This window comes from Myotis brandtii, unplaced genomic scaffold, assembly GCF_000412655.1.
Source record: "Myotis brandtii unplaced genomic scaffold, ASM41265v1 scaffold1408, whole genome shotgun sequence".
In the NCBI taxonomy this organism is placed as follows: Eukaryota; Metazoa; Chordata; class Mammalia; order Chiroptera; family Vespertilionidae; genus Myotis; species Myotis brandtii.
Genome location: NW_005355029.1, coordinates 514,651 through 530,792, shown reverse-complemented (window position 1 = coordinate 530,792; position 16,142 = coordinate 514,651). Strand labels below are relative to the sequence as shown.

At 57.8% G+C, this 16,142-nt stretch overlaps 1 long non-coding RNA gene across 5 annotated transcripts in view; it reads left to right on the top strand.

Moving 5' to 3' along the window:
• LOC106725178 overlaps window positions 1-16,142 on the top strand; it is a 26,310-nt gene continuing 10,168 nt past the window's right edge. For 3 of the 5 annotated variants that reach the window (XR_001361047.1, XR_001361045.1, XR_001361044.1), the window contains exons 1-2: window positions 1-55; window positions 4,929-5,085. This is a non-coding gene — a long non-coding RNA (uncharacterized LOC106725178). Of the gene's footprint in view, window positions 56-4,928; window positions 5,086-5,436; window positions 5,460-6,120; window positions 6,129-10,808; window positions 10,821-16,142 lie in introns of those variants that run through there. The other 2 variants (XR_001361046.1, XR_001361048.1) reach the window with 2 other exon arrangements.

Below are 16,142 nucleotides of genomic sequence, written 5' to 3'. Positions count from 1 at the left end.
ACCTGCAGCGGGAGCCGGGGGTCTTCCCGCGAGGGAGGCGGAACCTGACCCCGCGGTGAGTGCCGCACTGGCGCCAGGGGCCCTGCCCGTAGGGGTGTAGGGTCGCTGGAGATGGTGGCATTTTTTAAAAATGTATTTTGTTGACTTGATAGAGGAAGGGAGAGAGAGACAGAAACATCAGTGAGAGAAAAACACGCCCCTCACTGGGATCCAGCGCAGCCGGGCACGTGCCCTGACCAGGAATCGAACCCGTGACCTCCTGGTTCCCAGGTCGAGGCTCAACACTGAGCACACCGGCCCGGCTCAGGCATCCTTTCAGCGGTTCTCAACCTTCCTAACGCCGCGACCCTTTAGTACCGTTCCTCATGTTGTGGTGACCCCCAATGTCATTGTCACAAATTGAACATCATCAAAGCATAGTGATTCATCACAAAAACAATATGTAATTATATGTGTGTTTTCCGATGGTCTTAGGCGACCCCGGTGAAAGGGTCGTTCGACCCCCAGGTTGAGAACCGCTGCTTAGGTCCTCCTAAAGTTTGGGAGGATCAGGGTCGCTATCAGGCTGCGGCCGAGCTGTTAGGAGCTGTGTGTGTGTGTGTCTTGTTCAGGTCTTGCCGTCGAGGCGGACGTCTAGGGGCGAGCGGAGAGAGGCTCTGTTAGCACCTGGGCGTCGCCGGGGATGCGAGGAGAGAGCGCGTTTGGTGCCGGTTGGGGCGGGTGCGGGTGGGCCGCTCCTGAGGTCTCTGCGGAGAAGGAAGCTAACTCGAGAGCCGTGTGAGGTGTGGGGCCTGGTGGTGGTTGACTCGTGGGCAGGGGAGGAAGAGGGTGCAGGAGGCGGGGTGGGCCCCAGCACCCCAGAGCAGCATTTGGCCTTGTGGGAGTCTGCAGTTTCCATGGCAACGGGAGAAGGACAGGTCCCAGGACCTAGGAGCTTGTGGCAGTCGGTGATAGGGAGTTAAGGCCTTCCGCTGAGAATGGAGGGGTTGGGGGACGACTTTGGAGCTGGAGAGGTCAGGAGAGGTTCGAGCAGGCCCCGGTCCTGGCCAGTGGCTGCAGTTGGGAGAAGCGGGGGAATTCCTGGGTGGGGCTGGGGAGACCCGCCAGCCTGGTCCTGGGGGCCTCCAGCCGCTGGCGCAGGTGGCGGAGTCGGGGTTTTGCCAGAGAAGGAGCTGAGTGCCTGCGAGGGCGAGATTGTAACGATGGACATGGGCCTGCGGTTGTGGAAGTGGAATGAGGAGGGTGAGGAGGCTTGCAGAGGTGGTGAGCTGGAAAGAGCGAGAGATGGGGGTGGGCTTGGTGGGTGGGGTGCTTGTCATCACAGGGTTTAGAGCTTGGCCGGGAGGGGAGCAGAAGGGCAGACGGGGAGGCCATGTGTCTAGGTGGGCAAGTCCGAACTGGAATAGTCCTGCATCCAAGTGGGCAGAGCACAGCCACCGCCCTGGACGCGGGACCTGGGGCTCCGCTCACCGGCCCCCCGGACTGGCCCCTAGACCTAGAGGACGGTGGGGCCCAGACCCTCCCTCAGGGGCCTCTGCCCTGGGAGTTGGGAGGTGCCCTTCCCGTTACAAAGCGGCTGACCGTTTCCTATCCCACCGGCCGTGAGAGGGAGCTCTGGGTCCTCGGCGTCCTCTGCGTCTGACTAGCCGGCCCAGCGACTCAAGCGGCCTGGCCTGTGATTGGCATTTCCCGAATGACCGTGATGTTGAGCATCGTTCTGTGTGCTTATTGGCCATTTGTGTAGCTTAGGGAAATTTTATATTCAAATCTCTTTGCCCATTTTTAAATAAGACTATTTGTCTTTGTCTTTTTTTTTTTTTTCTGAGTTGCAAGAGTTCTGACACCTTCTGGGTACAAGTCTCCGGTCAGATATGAGCCTTGCGTGCATTTTCTCCAATTCCGTATGTAGGCTGCCCTTTTATTGTCTTGTGTCATTTGCAGCACAAACCTTTTTAATTCTGACCGGTCACTTACCTGTGTCTTTCCTTTTGCTGCTTACATTTTGGTGTCGTATCTAAGCAGCTGCTGTCAAGGCCGTGAAGCGCTGCTCCTGGGTTTTCTTTTTAGACTTTGGTTTGGCTCTCACGCTTAGGTTTTTACCCTTTCTGAGTGAGCTCTGTGGGGTGTGAGGGAGGGTCCCACTCCGTCCGGTGCATGTGGACGTCCAGTTCCCAGCTCCACTGTGGAAGAGGCTGCTCTTTCCCATCGAATGGTCTCAGCCCCTTGTCGATGGCGCGTTAACTATCGGTGGGAGGAAATGGAGTTTTCTATACAAACATTGTCTCAGATTCATGAGTTGCCATCTCTTGGAACTATTAAAAGAAACCTTTTTATAATGTGGAAGCCTTTTCCCCCGTTTAGCAAATAGACTTGGTGGTTAAACTTTTTAATGATAACTTACAGAATGAGTATAGATTTAACTTAACTTTTATGGTAACTGTTATGTAAATATTTGCTAAACCAGTGGTTCTCAACCTTCTGGCCCTTTAAATACAGTTCCTCATGTTGTGACCCAACCATAAAATTATTTTCGTTGCTACTTCATAACTGTAATGTTGCTACTGTTAGGAATCGTCATGTAAATATCTGATATGCAGGATGGTCTTAGGCGACCCCTGTGAAAGGGTCGTTCGACCGCCAAAGGGGTCTTGACCCACAGGTTGAGAACCGCTGTGCTAAACTTTTCTTATTTCTTCAACAAGGTAATTGGCTGGCAGAGTTCTTTGTCTTTCAAAGCCCCTTTGTCAACAGTCTCATATTCTTTCCAGATTTCTTATCACAGTGCTAATTATGCTTTTCAAGTATAGAGCCTTGAGAAAAGCAAGATAAAGCTGAGCTGTAAAAAAATAGTTCCTGGTAACCCCACCCCTTAGGCAAAGGCTTTGTTGATGTCCACAGACATTTTCATGGCCAGGGGAATGTACACACACATGGAGCTTTCTCTGTTGTTATGTCAGCGTTTTCTTAAAAACAAACTGGATGGTGGTACTACACATAGTGTTCTACATGTTTCATCCTATATCTGTAACGCGTTCTCATTTATTGTGATTTTTAAAGGATGTTTTTATTGATTTCAGAGAGAGGAAGAGAGATAGAAATATCCTTGATGAGAATCATTGATTGGCTGCCTGCTGCCCTACCTGCCGGTCGACGCTCACCCACTGAGCCACACGGCCAGGCTGTTGTGATTTTTGAATGGATTCCATTGCACTGGTTGATCCTGATTGACTTATTCAGTCCCTTGTTGCTCTGTGATGGGGTTATTGCCACTAAGGAGGAAGTGCCGGGAAATGCACGCGTGTGTCTGCAGGCTGGTCACCATGTGGTCGCAGCTCTAGGGGCGCCTGTCCCCCTGCGTCACGATGCCCACGTGGCAGCGTCTGGGCAAAATGCTGCTCTGTTTTCAGCTCCTTTTTAGGCTCCACCCAAAGGGGCCGGAAGCCGGTGGGGGCGGGGGCTTCTTCCTGCTCTGGCTGCCCCCCCCCTCCCCCCCCAGCACCAGCAGCTGGAGTTGGTTCCCTTCCTGCTTCTCCTTCCGAAAATCAGCCTGGTCCCTTCATACGTCCCCACTCAGAGGTCCCGAGCCTCCGACGTGCCTCTAGGGTCTGGGCCTCCACCGTTCCTCTGCGTTCCCCAGGCCGTGGCCCCACAAAGGCGCCTGGATTAGAACCCGTGGGCTTTTCTCTGTTCTTGCGCGTGGAGCGCGGTCCTGTGGAGCTGGAGAAAGCAGACGCACCGGCTCCCATGCAGCCCTCGCCACATGTCAGCCCTATTGGCCCAGGCGCTGCTGCTTCCTCGCGCCAAGGAGCCATCGCCGGCGCAGCATGGGCTCCACGTGTGAGCAGCCCAGCGCTCTGGTGACAGCATGAATGTGGCCCCTGGTGCGAGTCAGTGTAATCGCAGGAAATAAAAATAACCCCAAATGGTCAATAATCCGGGAATAGACACGTTTTTGTAATTTGCGCTTTTGGAAAATTTTGATAGTCATTAAAATGATATTTCTCTTGCCCTAGCTGGTTTCCTGAGTGGTTAAACTTTAACCATCGGCCCTTGGACTGAGGGTCGCAGGTTTGATTCTGGTCAAGAATCTCCGGCCCGGGGCGAGGTGCATGCGGGAGGCAACCAGTCGATGTGTTGGGCCTTTTCTCTTAAAAAGCTTCGTGTTCGTGTTTAGTTAGAAATACAGAATATAGCCCAGCCCACGTGGCTCGGTTGGTTGAGCGTCATCCCATGCGCCAGGAGGTCGCGGTTCCATTCCCGGTCAGGGCACATGCCGGGATGGCGGCTCGGGCGTGCAGGAGGCAGCCTGTGGATGCTTCTCATTGCTTCCATCTCTCCCTCTCCCTTCCTCTCTGAGAAGTCAATTAAAAAAACACAAACATACAAAAAAAGAAATACAGAATATATACAGGGTGGGGAAATTAGATTTACAGCTGTGAGTAAGCAAAACAGTTTATTCTTGTGTTATTACTTAGTAATTATTGTATCATTTTTCATACGAAGAACTGTAAACCTACTCTTGCCGACCCTGCCTGTTAAAACCTCAGAAAAGAGAAAGGCATCCACCAGATCAGGGGTCCTCAAACTACGGCCTGCGGGCCACATGCAAATACAGATATTGTGTTTGTTCCCGTTTTGTTTTTTTACTTCAAAATAAGATATGTGCAGTGTGCATAGGAATTTGTTCATAGTTTTTTTTTAAACTATAGTCTGGCCCTCCAACGGTCTGAGGGACAGTGAACTGGCCCCCTGTTTAAAAAGTTTGAGGACCCCTGCACCAGATGGTTGGGTTGGTTGTCGGAGGCGATGACGCTGGGCGATTGGCCTCCTGTCACGTTTACACGTGCTCCGTGCTCCCTGAAACACCTTTGTGCTTCACATGGGAGCACGTACAAGCATGGTCCTTCCCGTCTGCTTTCCTGGGGCAGGATGGCCGGACCGAAGAGGAAGGCTCCCGGGACGCCCGGCGCGCCAGAGAAGAAGAACAGGAAGTTGAAGAAGGCGCCGGCAGCAGAGAAACCGCCGGCAGCAAAGAAACCGCCGGCACCCGCAGCCCCGCAAGGCTCCACGGAAGCCCGTCCTGAGGTAGGTGCAGCTCACGCGGCCTCACCGTGGCCTAACCTGGAGGGACAGGTCGGGCCGTGCTGCTGGCATCTGTGGGTGGCGCGGAGGATGGCACTGGGTACGTGTGGGCATGTCCAGGGTCCTCCGGACGCACTTCGGACAGACAGGAATCTCATCACTCTTAGGTGGGAACACCATGGCTGTCCTTCAGCCACCAGATCTGTGTTTCCAGGGGGTTTTGATGGCTCCACCGAGGCGCCAGGTGGTGAGGGCTGGAGCGGGCCTTTGGGCTGTGCACAGGGACCAGGGTGGCCCGGCGGCCAGGGAACCTGTATGTAGGAATTCGCGTCTAAAAGTGTCTCATCTTAGCAGAGTGTAATCCCGCCGCAGAAAATGTGTGCCGTGCCTGTTACCACCACGTTCTGAGTGAAATATTGCTCCTGGTGTGCGGTGGTCAGAGCAGCGGGAGATGCAGAATCAGTCACGTGAAGGCAGGTTTGCTGACGGAGTCACGCCGTGCCGCGGAGGGTGGTGGGTAGCCTCGCGCGAGCCGGTGCAGTGCTGTGTGGTCCCGCCTCGTGTCAGTGATCTGATCCCACGAACTGAACAGCTGGGCGCTCTGGCTGCTCCCTAACTCCTGCCGGCAGGTTAACCGGTAGAGACCTGCCGTCACACAGCTGGCCAGGCCGTCTCCAGCTCGCTCGGAAGGAAGGCTGGGAACCCTCGGCTGGGCCGCGGGGCTTGTTGCTGGCGGCATGTTTGTTCCCTTCCACACCGTGTTTCAGACCAGCCAGTGGCTGTGCCCCAGAGGGCTCCTGCCCCAGGGCAGGTGACAGGTAGCCTTTGCTCAGGACATGGGGGAAGGTTGTCGTGCAGGGGGACGAGGGGCAGGAGAGCAGGCCCTCGGAGCCACTTAGAGCAGATGTCAGCACGAGTGTGTGTGGCATCTGGGCCCGGGAATGGGTTCCCCAGGGCCACCTTGCTGGGGTGCTCAGGGTCTGATGCCTGGGGTCAGGTCACTCCAGGACTCCATCCGGTCGGCAGCTCTGCTCTCAGGAGGCAGCGTGCACCGGTTTGGCCGGCCGGCTGGGCAGCAGAGGAGGGCGGGGCGTGTGAAAGAAGGTGCCTGGCTTAGCTGGGCTGTGGGGCAAGAGGCCAGGCCAGCACCCAGGACCCCCACTTGTCCTGCGTACCCTGAGGGCCTACAAGGTGTGGGGATGCACGGAGCCCAGGCAGCCCTCCTCCTGCTCCCACGGCCCCTGGGTCAAGGGCCCCTGCTTTTGTGGCCACCTGCCTGGCTGTGGGTGCAGCCACCCCAAGGCCCTGGGCCTGCTGGCTCGCTCTTCTCCCCTCTCCACCCCGGGTCCCAGATGGAAACTGCTTCCTACATCCACTCAGGCTCCGTGGCCAGCACCCCGTTCTTACAGATCCTCTGTCACTCCTGTGGCTTTCGTGGACTGTTTCTGTGATACTGTCCTGCTTTCTGGGCCCTCCCGTTGCTTTAAGTGAACTAACTGCACACGCCGCCTTGCGATTGAGTTTTGTCGTAAGAGTCTCAGCTTCCCTCGTCCTGCAGGACCATGCGCGGCTTTATGGTAAACAGGGCCCGCGTTACAATTTCTGTGTGCGGGGGGAGCTCTTTTTGTTAAAAGTGATTGTCTTTCGTTATTAAAGTTCATGTTGGTTAAGAGAAATCTGGGAAGCGAAGGAGAAAAGCAAGCCTGTGGTGGGTCTCTCCCGTGTCCTGTGGCGCCCAGGTGTGCGCTGGTCTGCCTCTCAGGGGCAGGCCCTGGCGGTCCCGGCCTTCGGTTCAGTGTCCGCCAGGTGCCAAGGGTCCAGCACAGGAGGCGGCCTGTGGGAGAGAGCGAGCCAGCGGACATCCCCGGAGGCTCCCCCCAGGCCTGTGTAGCCCCCCCTGGCCAGCGGGGCGCAGGGGCTGCTGGTTCCCCCCACAGGTGCTGGGCCCAGCAGGTCGGGCACTTGGAGGGTTTCGGTGCGTCTCAGCGAGTCGGGTCGGCTGGGGCTCGTGTCCTCAGGACCCTTCTTGTCTTGTGAGGCCAGTCTCCCAGGAGGTGGAGTCGCTGTCCCGACAACACTCCCTGCTCCGCTGACAGCAGTGCCTCTCCGCTCGCGCTGCTTCTCGTGGGAAGGAGGGAAGAGGGGCCGGCGTTGCTGAGGGGCAGCGCTGACCGCCGCACCTGAGTTTACGGAGGGTGGCCGCCTGGCCGGGGAGCGCCTCCCGGCCCTGGGAGCTTGTGGAAAAGTACCGTGCCCCTCCCGCCCCCGTCCTGGAAGAACCTCTGGAATCCAGTGGAGAAGGGAGACGCCTCTGTCCCCAGGGGCCACTGTGTGGTCCTCCCGGAAATGTCTGTCTGGGCGGCCTGCGGGTCCCCGTGTGGTCACTTCCCACAGCACCAGCGCCCTGGACCTGTGCCAGGATGGCTGAAGCATCCCAAGCGGTGGTAGTTCATTGCCCCTGGGGGTGTCCCCGAGTTAGAGTCCCCTCCCCAGCTCGGCCGCGGGCTGTGTCTGCTCGTCTGACTGGTCCAGCTTCCTCCAGGGTCCATGCTGGCGCCCCTGTGCTGCTCCGGCCGTGAGGGCCTCTGCTCACTTCTCGCTTCTGGGTTTGCTCAGCTCACTGGCCATTAACCTGCACTGGCCCTTGTGAGCCTGGACTAGGGAGAGGTGGGTGCTCTGTGGAGGCCTCAGCGTCGCCGTGGTAACCGTCTTGCAGAGGACCTGAGAGCGAGGGCCTTTGGATAGGCCTCCAGGCCCCTGAGCTGATGCTCTCCAGCAGGCCTCAGCGTGCGTCCTGCCCTCCCTCCCCTTCCCACAGCTGCTTTTTTTTAAGTATGTTTTTATTGATTTCAGAGGTCGACCAAGGGAGAGGGATAGAGAGATAGAAACATTGTTGAGAGAGTCATCAATCGGCTGCCTCCTGCACGCCCTTACTGGGGATGGAGCCCACAACCCAGGCATGTGCCCTGACCCAGAATGGAACCAGTGGCCTCTTGGTTCATGGGTCAACACTAACCACTGAGCCACGCCGGCTGGGCCTCAGAGCTTCTTGAACCTTCCTCGTGAGCCTGCACTTGGGGGCAGGACAGGACCGATCTCTTCCTTGAATGAAAGGGTTGCGAGGAGCAAATGTTCCATGAACAGAATTGAGACGGGCTGCTGGCTCGGGTGCGTTTGGGGTTGGGAGGGGAGGGCTGGTGCGGATTGGCCTCCTCCCCCCGCTGCTCTCCCTGAGCACATGTGTAGCCTGTCTGTTCTGCCCCCGACGCCCAGCCCCGAGGGAGACAGCGCAGCTCCTGTCACCCTCGAGCCGGTCAAGCGTCTGGGCTTGGTGGTCACCCGGCCGAGCACCCCTCTGCTGCTGTGAGCAGCCTCGCCGCCTGGAGACGGGGCGGCCGCCGGGCTCCTCTCGCTGCTCTCGGTCCTGGGAATCCCTGGTGTTGGCAGAGCACTGGCTCTTCCCCTTACAAAGGCACCTGGATGCTGGCTTCTCCGCGCCCCTGATGCCGAGGGCCGAGGTGCCGGTGCCGGCTTCTCGGAGGCTGGGTCGCCTGCACAGTCACCTGTCCGGCCGGTGACAGAGGGGACTCCCAGTTTCCTGGCTCGGGTCACCTGGGGAGCACAGGAGGAGACACCTGCCCGGCCTGGTCCCGTAGAGCACGGCTGGGAACTGTCGGTGATGGCGCGGCCGCGTGGGGCCGCTTTGCCCAGCACCACGTAAGGAAGCACCGCGCTCTGGTGTGGCTCTCAACTGAGCATGAGGGGGAGGGGAGAGGCCCGAGGGGCGGGCCAGGCTGTCCGTCCTACGTGTGCATGAGTCTGGCCCACAGTGACAGGTAACTTGGAAGGATAGTAGCCCCTCTTTCCCTTCAGAATGTGATGGGCGCTCGCCATAGCCCGTTGGTCCCCATGCTCCCAGGGTGGTCTCCACGGGCATGGCTGAAACGGGACCAAAGGGTCGGACGGCGTTTGTAATCTTGGAAACCCAGCCAGTTACGTGGGCATGAGCTGCAGGCTCTTTCAAAGCAGCCAAGAGGCCGTGAACTCTGCGGCCGGAGCATCTGCCCGAGCCAGCAGACCTCAGACCAGTGGTATTCGCCACAAGAAACGTTTCTGGTCTGGCAGTGGGCTCTTTGTCCTCAAGGGGCGGGGCTGCTAATCTGGCCCAGCAGCTCCCTGGGAGCCTGGACTGTTTTCCTTCGCAGAATTTCCTCTCTCCCATTGTTTTTGTTTTCTACTCTGTGCCTACTGAGCACTGGGCTGCCAGGCCTGGAATTGTAACTGACAGACTTGGGCTGGGCGGGCACCAGGGACAAGGAGCCACGTCCATAGACCAGGGTCAGTGACTCCCTGCGGTTGCAGCAGGTGCCCCTGGAAACAGTGTCCGTGTGGCACTGCCTAACTGTCCGTTCCTGGGATGTGCACCTGGAGGGATGGCAGGGCAGGGTCTGCACCCCGAGTCTGATGAATCTGATGCCTGACCCCCCCAGGGGCCCCGCTCCACACTCCCCCCCCCACCCCCCCTTCCTCCAAGGCAGCTGGGACTGGCTGTGCTGACCTGGTGGGTGAAGGGCGGGCCTGTGTAGTTCACACTTCAGAGCTCACTGGTGAAGCAGTTTTCAGCTATTTGTTAACGAGGCCCGGGGCACGGATTCATGCACATCAAAAGGACATTAATTAGAAGAAATATTGTAACTTCACTCTCCGCCCTTTATAATAGAAGTGTCAACCAAATTCATAATCGACAATGACAGATGGAAACACACACATGTGCTATTGGCGCCAGCGAGAGCTTTATGTGAATGGTGCATGCGTGAGTCAACTTAGCCTTTTATATATGTAGAATAAACTTGCTTCATTAGACCTGCTTTCTGATGCAGCTAAACTTTTTCCAGCCCAGTGAAGCACCCCAACTTCTCCTTCAGGTAATTGTCAGCAACACAGCAGTAAACATCAACGCAAAGCAGATTATTATTGTAGATCACGCAGGGAGAACCAAGGGTAAAATATTTAACTGCAGCCGTGTTTGACTATAATTCTGTGCAGTGAGAAAACCTGAAGTCATTTTCAAGTTCCACCATTTTTTACTTCTGTTCAGTCGGGTCAAGTTTCTAAACTTTCTAAATCTCTGTTTTCTGGCTAGTGAGAAGAAAATAGGATTCTACCAAGTCTCCTATCTGCCTACTCCAGGACTTCTGTGAGGATCACATGATTGTTAGAGTGTAAAATGTTTACACCTGGCTGTAAAGCAAGTTGTGTTCCTGGGCTGAAGAAACACCAAGAAGGCTAGTCGCTGGGGAGAGGAAGCCAGGTGTTGCTGCGTGACGTCATTGCCCAGACAGACTTGGCACGTGAGCCTTTTAGTGTAGAGATAGATCGCCATTGTCTTTCTCCCATCAGTTTCCTTTTCACATCTTTTGCCTACTTTTCTGTTGAGTTACCTTTTTTAAAAAAATATTTTTGTGTGTATATATTATGCATACTTTCTCCCAATTTGTTTCATGGTTTTTTATGATAACATTCTTCTTAGGAACTTTTTATGACAGGTGAATTTTAAATTTAAATTTTGATTTTTTTATTGAGGTTTAATTGACATAACATTAGTTTCAGGTATACAACATAATGATTATTAAGAAGTCTTTCTTCTAGTTAATTATAAACACATTTTCTTACATGTTTTTCTATGAATTTAATTTTTTTTTTTTTTATTGATTTCAGAGAGGAAGGGAGAGGGAGAGAGAGATAGAAACATCAACGATGAGAGGGAATCATTGATCGGCTTGCTTCCTGCACGCCCCCTAACTGGGGATCGAGCCTGCAACCTAGGCATGTGACCTTGACCGGAATTGAACCCAGGACCCTTCAATCCGCAGGCCAACGTTCTATCCACTGAGCCAAACCAGCTAGGGCTGAATTTGATTTTTATATTTTGTTTTTTAAACTAATTGAAATTTATGTTTGTGTTTTATGTGAGGTGGGAATCTGACTTTATTTTTTTCTCAGAGAAAGATGCAGTTGTACCCTATCATTTGGTGCATACTCTGTCCTTTGTAAACATGTTAACCCCCTCTAAACTCTTGGACTTGCATCTCATCCCAGCAATTGGTCTATTCTGTTCAGTGCTTGGAACTTGTTCTTAGATCAGGGGGCGTGGGGCACGGTGCAGAGTTCAGAAGGAATGAAGGATGCTGGCAAGATGCCCCCCATATACACACCCCCCTCCCCAAGTCGAGCTCATGCCCCAGGGAGTGCCCCTGCCACGGCGCTGGGCGCCAGCTCTGCTACCCTCAGTTTGGGCCTGAAATTCCCTACTCTTTTGTCGGCTCTTTGATGCTTTATGAAAATAGTTGTTTTTTACATTTTGGTCAGTGTTTTTGGTCCCCATCCCTCCCCCGCTCCTCAGAGCTGGTCTAAATCAAATTAGGGTTTGGTACATTTCTTCCCTTGGGGCCAGCTGTGAAGTGCCTCGGGCTTGGGGGGCCCCGTCTGCCACACTGTCAGTGCTGCCAGGCACGCCTAAACGAGCGGCAGGGCTGGGCCCAAGTCTAGGTTATTTGCCAAAGCGAGCTGGCAGGCGAGCTGGCCCCGGGGCTGTGGTTTGCACTGTCCTGGGCTCCATGATGGAGCCACCAAAGTGGGAAGGCATTTCCTGGTCACAGCTGTGATGGGGTGGCCTCCAGCAGCTGGCTCCCATGTCTGAGGGGTCCCTGCTGCAGAGCAGCCCTCCCTGGCCTCGTGCCCCCCGCTCCGGGTCTCCTGCTGGAAGGAGGCTGGGATGCACTTGAGGTGGGGGACCCTGAGGCCTTTGCTGTGGGCACTGTGAGGGAGGTGGCATCGCTGCGGTGGGACAGGTGGCCGTGGCACCGCACACAGGGCTAATGCGGGAGAGAACACGGCGTCTGCGAGCTGCAGGCGAACGTTTGGGTTGTAAATTCGTCTCTGCGTAGAGGGGAAGTTCAGCCACCAGAACTGTGCTCATGGACACTTGTTGCTGAGAGGACACCTGTGCCCTCTCTCGGGACACAGGCCCTGACAGTCTCGAGCCGGAGTGTGGAGCCTCCAGCCAGCTGAGTCCCCAGCCCCAGCTCCCCCGTCTCAAGGGAGGTACTGACCAGGTTCCTGGCTGCAGCTGCCAGGACGCGCAAGGACAAGCCCCCGGGACACGGAAACCCCGGCTGGAACCCCGGCTGGAATCCCCGATGGAGCCTTGTCCGGGGTTTTAAAGGCTGGGGCTCAGGGCCCTTGGCTCTGCTGCTCAGCCTCCGTGTGGGGACGGCCGGGCGACGCGGAGCTGCCCTCAGGTGGGAGCTGCCGCCGTCTTCAGTGCTCGACGCTGCGCCGTCCTGTCCAGCGGGCTCTGCACTCCGCGCTTCAGGGTCCGAGCTGGGCGCGGTGAGCAACCACAGGGAGGTGCAGCTGCCAGCGAGGGCCTTTCAGAACCCGAGCCTCCGTGCGAGAGGGACATGCTCGGCTGGGACGGGGTGGGGGGGTGTTTCTGGGGTGCACTGGACGGATTCGGGGGTTGAAGTGGGAGACTTCTGAGGCTCCTCCCAGCACTCCAAGCCCCCCATCCTCTGCGGTCCCTTGACCCTTCTGTGTTCTGAATGGGGAGGGGCAACTAAGTGTGGGGCCAGCTGGGAGGGAGCGTCTTCTGCTGGAGGGAGCCCCTGGCGGGTGGGCGAGGTGAGCTCCCAGCGCAGGAGCGAACAAGTCACCTGTGATGGCACTCACACAGGCCCCAGGGCTGTGCCGTGGGGTGCCCGGTGTTATGTTTTCTTAACGGAAACTTACTTTTGAAATTATTGTAGATATGTAGTAAGTTGCAGGTCCCTGTGCCCTTTGCCCTGTTCCCCCATTGATGACAGACTGTGGCATCAAAACCAGGCAGTGGACATGGTGCCACCCAGACTCCTTCAGGCTCCACGCGTGTTCCGTGTGCGTGGGGGGGGGGAATGCTCGTGCGTGCATGCTCGTGCATGTGTGTGTGGGGGTGCTCGTGGGTGTTCTGTGCATCCGTCACAGGTGGGTGTCTAACCCTCGCGGACGGCCAGGGCACAGAGTGCTCCGTCACCCACGCCCCCTTGTGCCCCCGTTACAGCCCCTCGCCCGGGACCAGGGCACGAGGCTGTTCCCGGGGCCTTGCTTCTGCGAGGGCACGTGTCCTCTCGGAGGGGCACCGTGAGGCTCCTGGGGGGGTTGGCACGTGCGTGTGTCGTTCCTGGAGAAACTGCCACCTGCTTTCCTGAGCGGCTGCTGTTCCCTGAGCCTCCCCACCATCGCCGAGACCACAGCGCGCGGCACATCCCTGCTGGCGCTTCAGGCCTCGGTCCGGCACTCCCGCTGGGGAGAGGACAGCCCCTTGTCGGGGGCCAGGACCTGCAGGCAGCACTGGCTTCCGTGTGGCGATGTGGGCGTGGCTTCAGTGACTAGAAACTGCCGGGCGGCTGGTCTTGGGGGGTTTTCTGGCTTCGTGGCGGGTGGGGTGTTCTGCTGGGTCCCCCTTTGCCGTGCCTTGGTCTGCCCTGCCTGTGTGTGGTGTCCTTGTCTTTCTCCAGGAACTCTTTGGGCATCGTTTGGAGCAGAGGGGGGCTGGGGCGACAGTCTGTGGTTGGCTTGCAGGCTGGCCCGAGCGGGTGCCTCAGACTAGAACGGCTCCGGGCTCATTGTTGAGCCGGAAGAACCGCCCAAGAGTTGGGAGCTGAGCAGCTTTCCCGCCGGCTGCAGAGATGCAGCCTCCCCATCACATGCCCATCGGCTGCCCTCCAGCCGTCCCGTCCCGCCATCGTCCCGGCTCCGACGGCCCTGCAGCAGCCAGGGAGCATCTGTGAGCCCTGCTTCCTGTGTCAGCACAAAATAGCTCAGCAAACTGTGACTTTAGAAAGCAGTGTTATTATTTCTTCTGATCAGACATGACCGTGTTAAAGGAGAGTGAGAGAAAAGACAGGGAACATGGGAGGGGAGGGAACCAGAATCGGGTTCTACCTGCAAGGGCACCGCGGGGCCGGGAGCCGCAGTGTCTCACCGCGGAGCGGAGCGCTCCCTCTGCTGCGCCTTCCCCGCGCCCGCACCCGGGCCTCGAGGGGTTTCAGCAGCCACCTCGCTGACGCTGTGACGCTGTGACCACACTGCCGGCCGTCTGCCTGCCGTGTGGCCGCCGTGTTTCTCACCATCCGGTGCAGCATTTGTCTTCTTGCACAGCTTTCTTCATGAAGCACAGATTCCCCCGTCGGTTGTTGTTTATGGCTTTTGCCCTAAACAAACAGCCCCTCCACCTGCCCTCCGCCTTCCAATGTGGATGAGAAAATGCCGCCCACTGGGCAGACATAGCAGGACTCTGGGGGCGGGTGTGTGTGAAAGCGTCTCCCACACAGGAAAGCTAGGCCCATGGTCGCCGCGCGTGTGTGCTTGTGCGTAACATGGAACTCAGCTTGATTGTCAGCAGGTCTCCTTGGCAGGGAGAACGTGCCCTGGTGAAACCACAGCGCGGGGTTCACGAGGGGTTCGCTGTGCGCCCGGGCGGGTGTCCGGCTCAGCACGGTTGGCTCTCCGCGCTCACACAGATGATCCTGAGGTCACAAGACTCACTGTGGTTAGTCCTTTTGCCATTTTTGAGATTGAACTGAGTCTAGGTGGCCCGTCCGTCTGCAGTGCTCCCAGAGGCTGGGGTGGTGGCTCCCGTGTCCCCGACAGCCTCCACGGCTGTGACAGAGCCGCAGGCCCCTGGCCGGAGCGAGTCTGCTTTCTCGGCTTTAGGAGTCCTGAGATGGTTGGTCGTGGTGTGGAGGGTGTCGCTGGGGCCTGTCAGAGCCGGGGGAGTTGTGCCCCGGGGTGCCCAGAGCTGCTCTGGATGAGTGCTCGTGCTCCCGTCGGGCAAGGGTGCGCAGCGCGTCTGCGGGTTGTCTCCACGGCCCCTGCTCCATGGAGCCTGGGCGGGTGGTTCCTGGTGCAGGAGCGACACCACACATGCTGGAGGGGGGGGAGGGGCTTCCTTCACGGTGACGTGCACTCAGCTCAGCAGCAGCGTCCCCGCCTCGTCCACAGCGGACTCGGGAGCTCCGGTTCAGGGTCCGAGATGCAGATGGGGGCTGAGGCAGCTGCTGGCTCAGCTCCGGATTATTTTTGTGGTGGAATGACGAGCTTTCCCAGGCGCCGTCGCCACAGCTGGGAAAACAGTGGCGGCTCTGCAGCAGTTTCCCAGGCACAGAGCTCGCCTCCTGCTGCTCGAGCATAAACATGTCCAGTTTAGCTCTCGTCCTGTGGGCGGTGTCGGGGCCGCAGCCCTTCTCGTCTGCGCGGCCCCCTCCGCCTGCACCTGGAGCAGCCAGGATGGCGTCGGAGCGCCCGCAGCAGAGGCCCGGCTTGTGTGTGTGCTCAGACATAACACCCTTGGAGCTAAAAATCGCCACGGGGTTCAGTGTGGCAGCGCTGCCATCTGCACCCTGCGAGGCGCCACCTAGAACCCGGAGGTTGGGCGGCGAGGCCGCTGTTCGGGGCAGGGACTGCACTGTGATTGTGGGCACTGGCCGTGACCAGGGATGTGGCAAGTGCCCCCCGCCCCAGGGCACAGGGCTCCTGTACCAGGTGGCTCGGCAGATGTTGGGAATGAACCAGGAAGAAGGGCCTGAGACCGAGGTGGAGGCTGACCAGTCGCCAGGCGATAGACCCCACAGTCCAGGCCTTAAGCAGGGGGACATGATTTCACAGTCCAGAGGGGAGTGGCAGGGCTGGGCGGCTGGTCATGAGTTGTCCGGGGACCCGCTGCAGGGCCTGAGGGAGCCTCTCCCCGCCCCCTGCACGTCTGTGTGTGGGGCAAGGGGCAGACCTAGTGAGGGCCGACGGCTACACTTGGCAGGAGGTGACCTGGAAGCGGCCGGCGTGCCCTCCTTCTCGCCTACTGACCTCACCTTAGCGTCCGTCCTATCCGGCTACGGGCACGGCCGGCAGCCCAGGGCCCGGTCAGACCTGGGGGCTCTGCTCCTGGCACTGGGTGGGAGGAGTCCTTGTCACGGGGCTCGATGGCGCTGCTTTCGTGTGACTTCAGGGAAGGGCTGGGCAGGTAG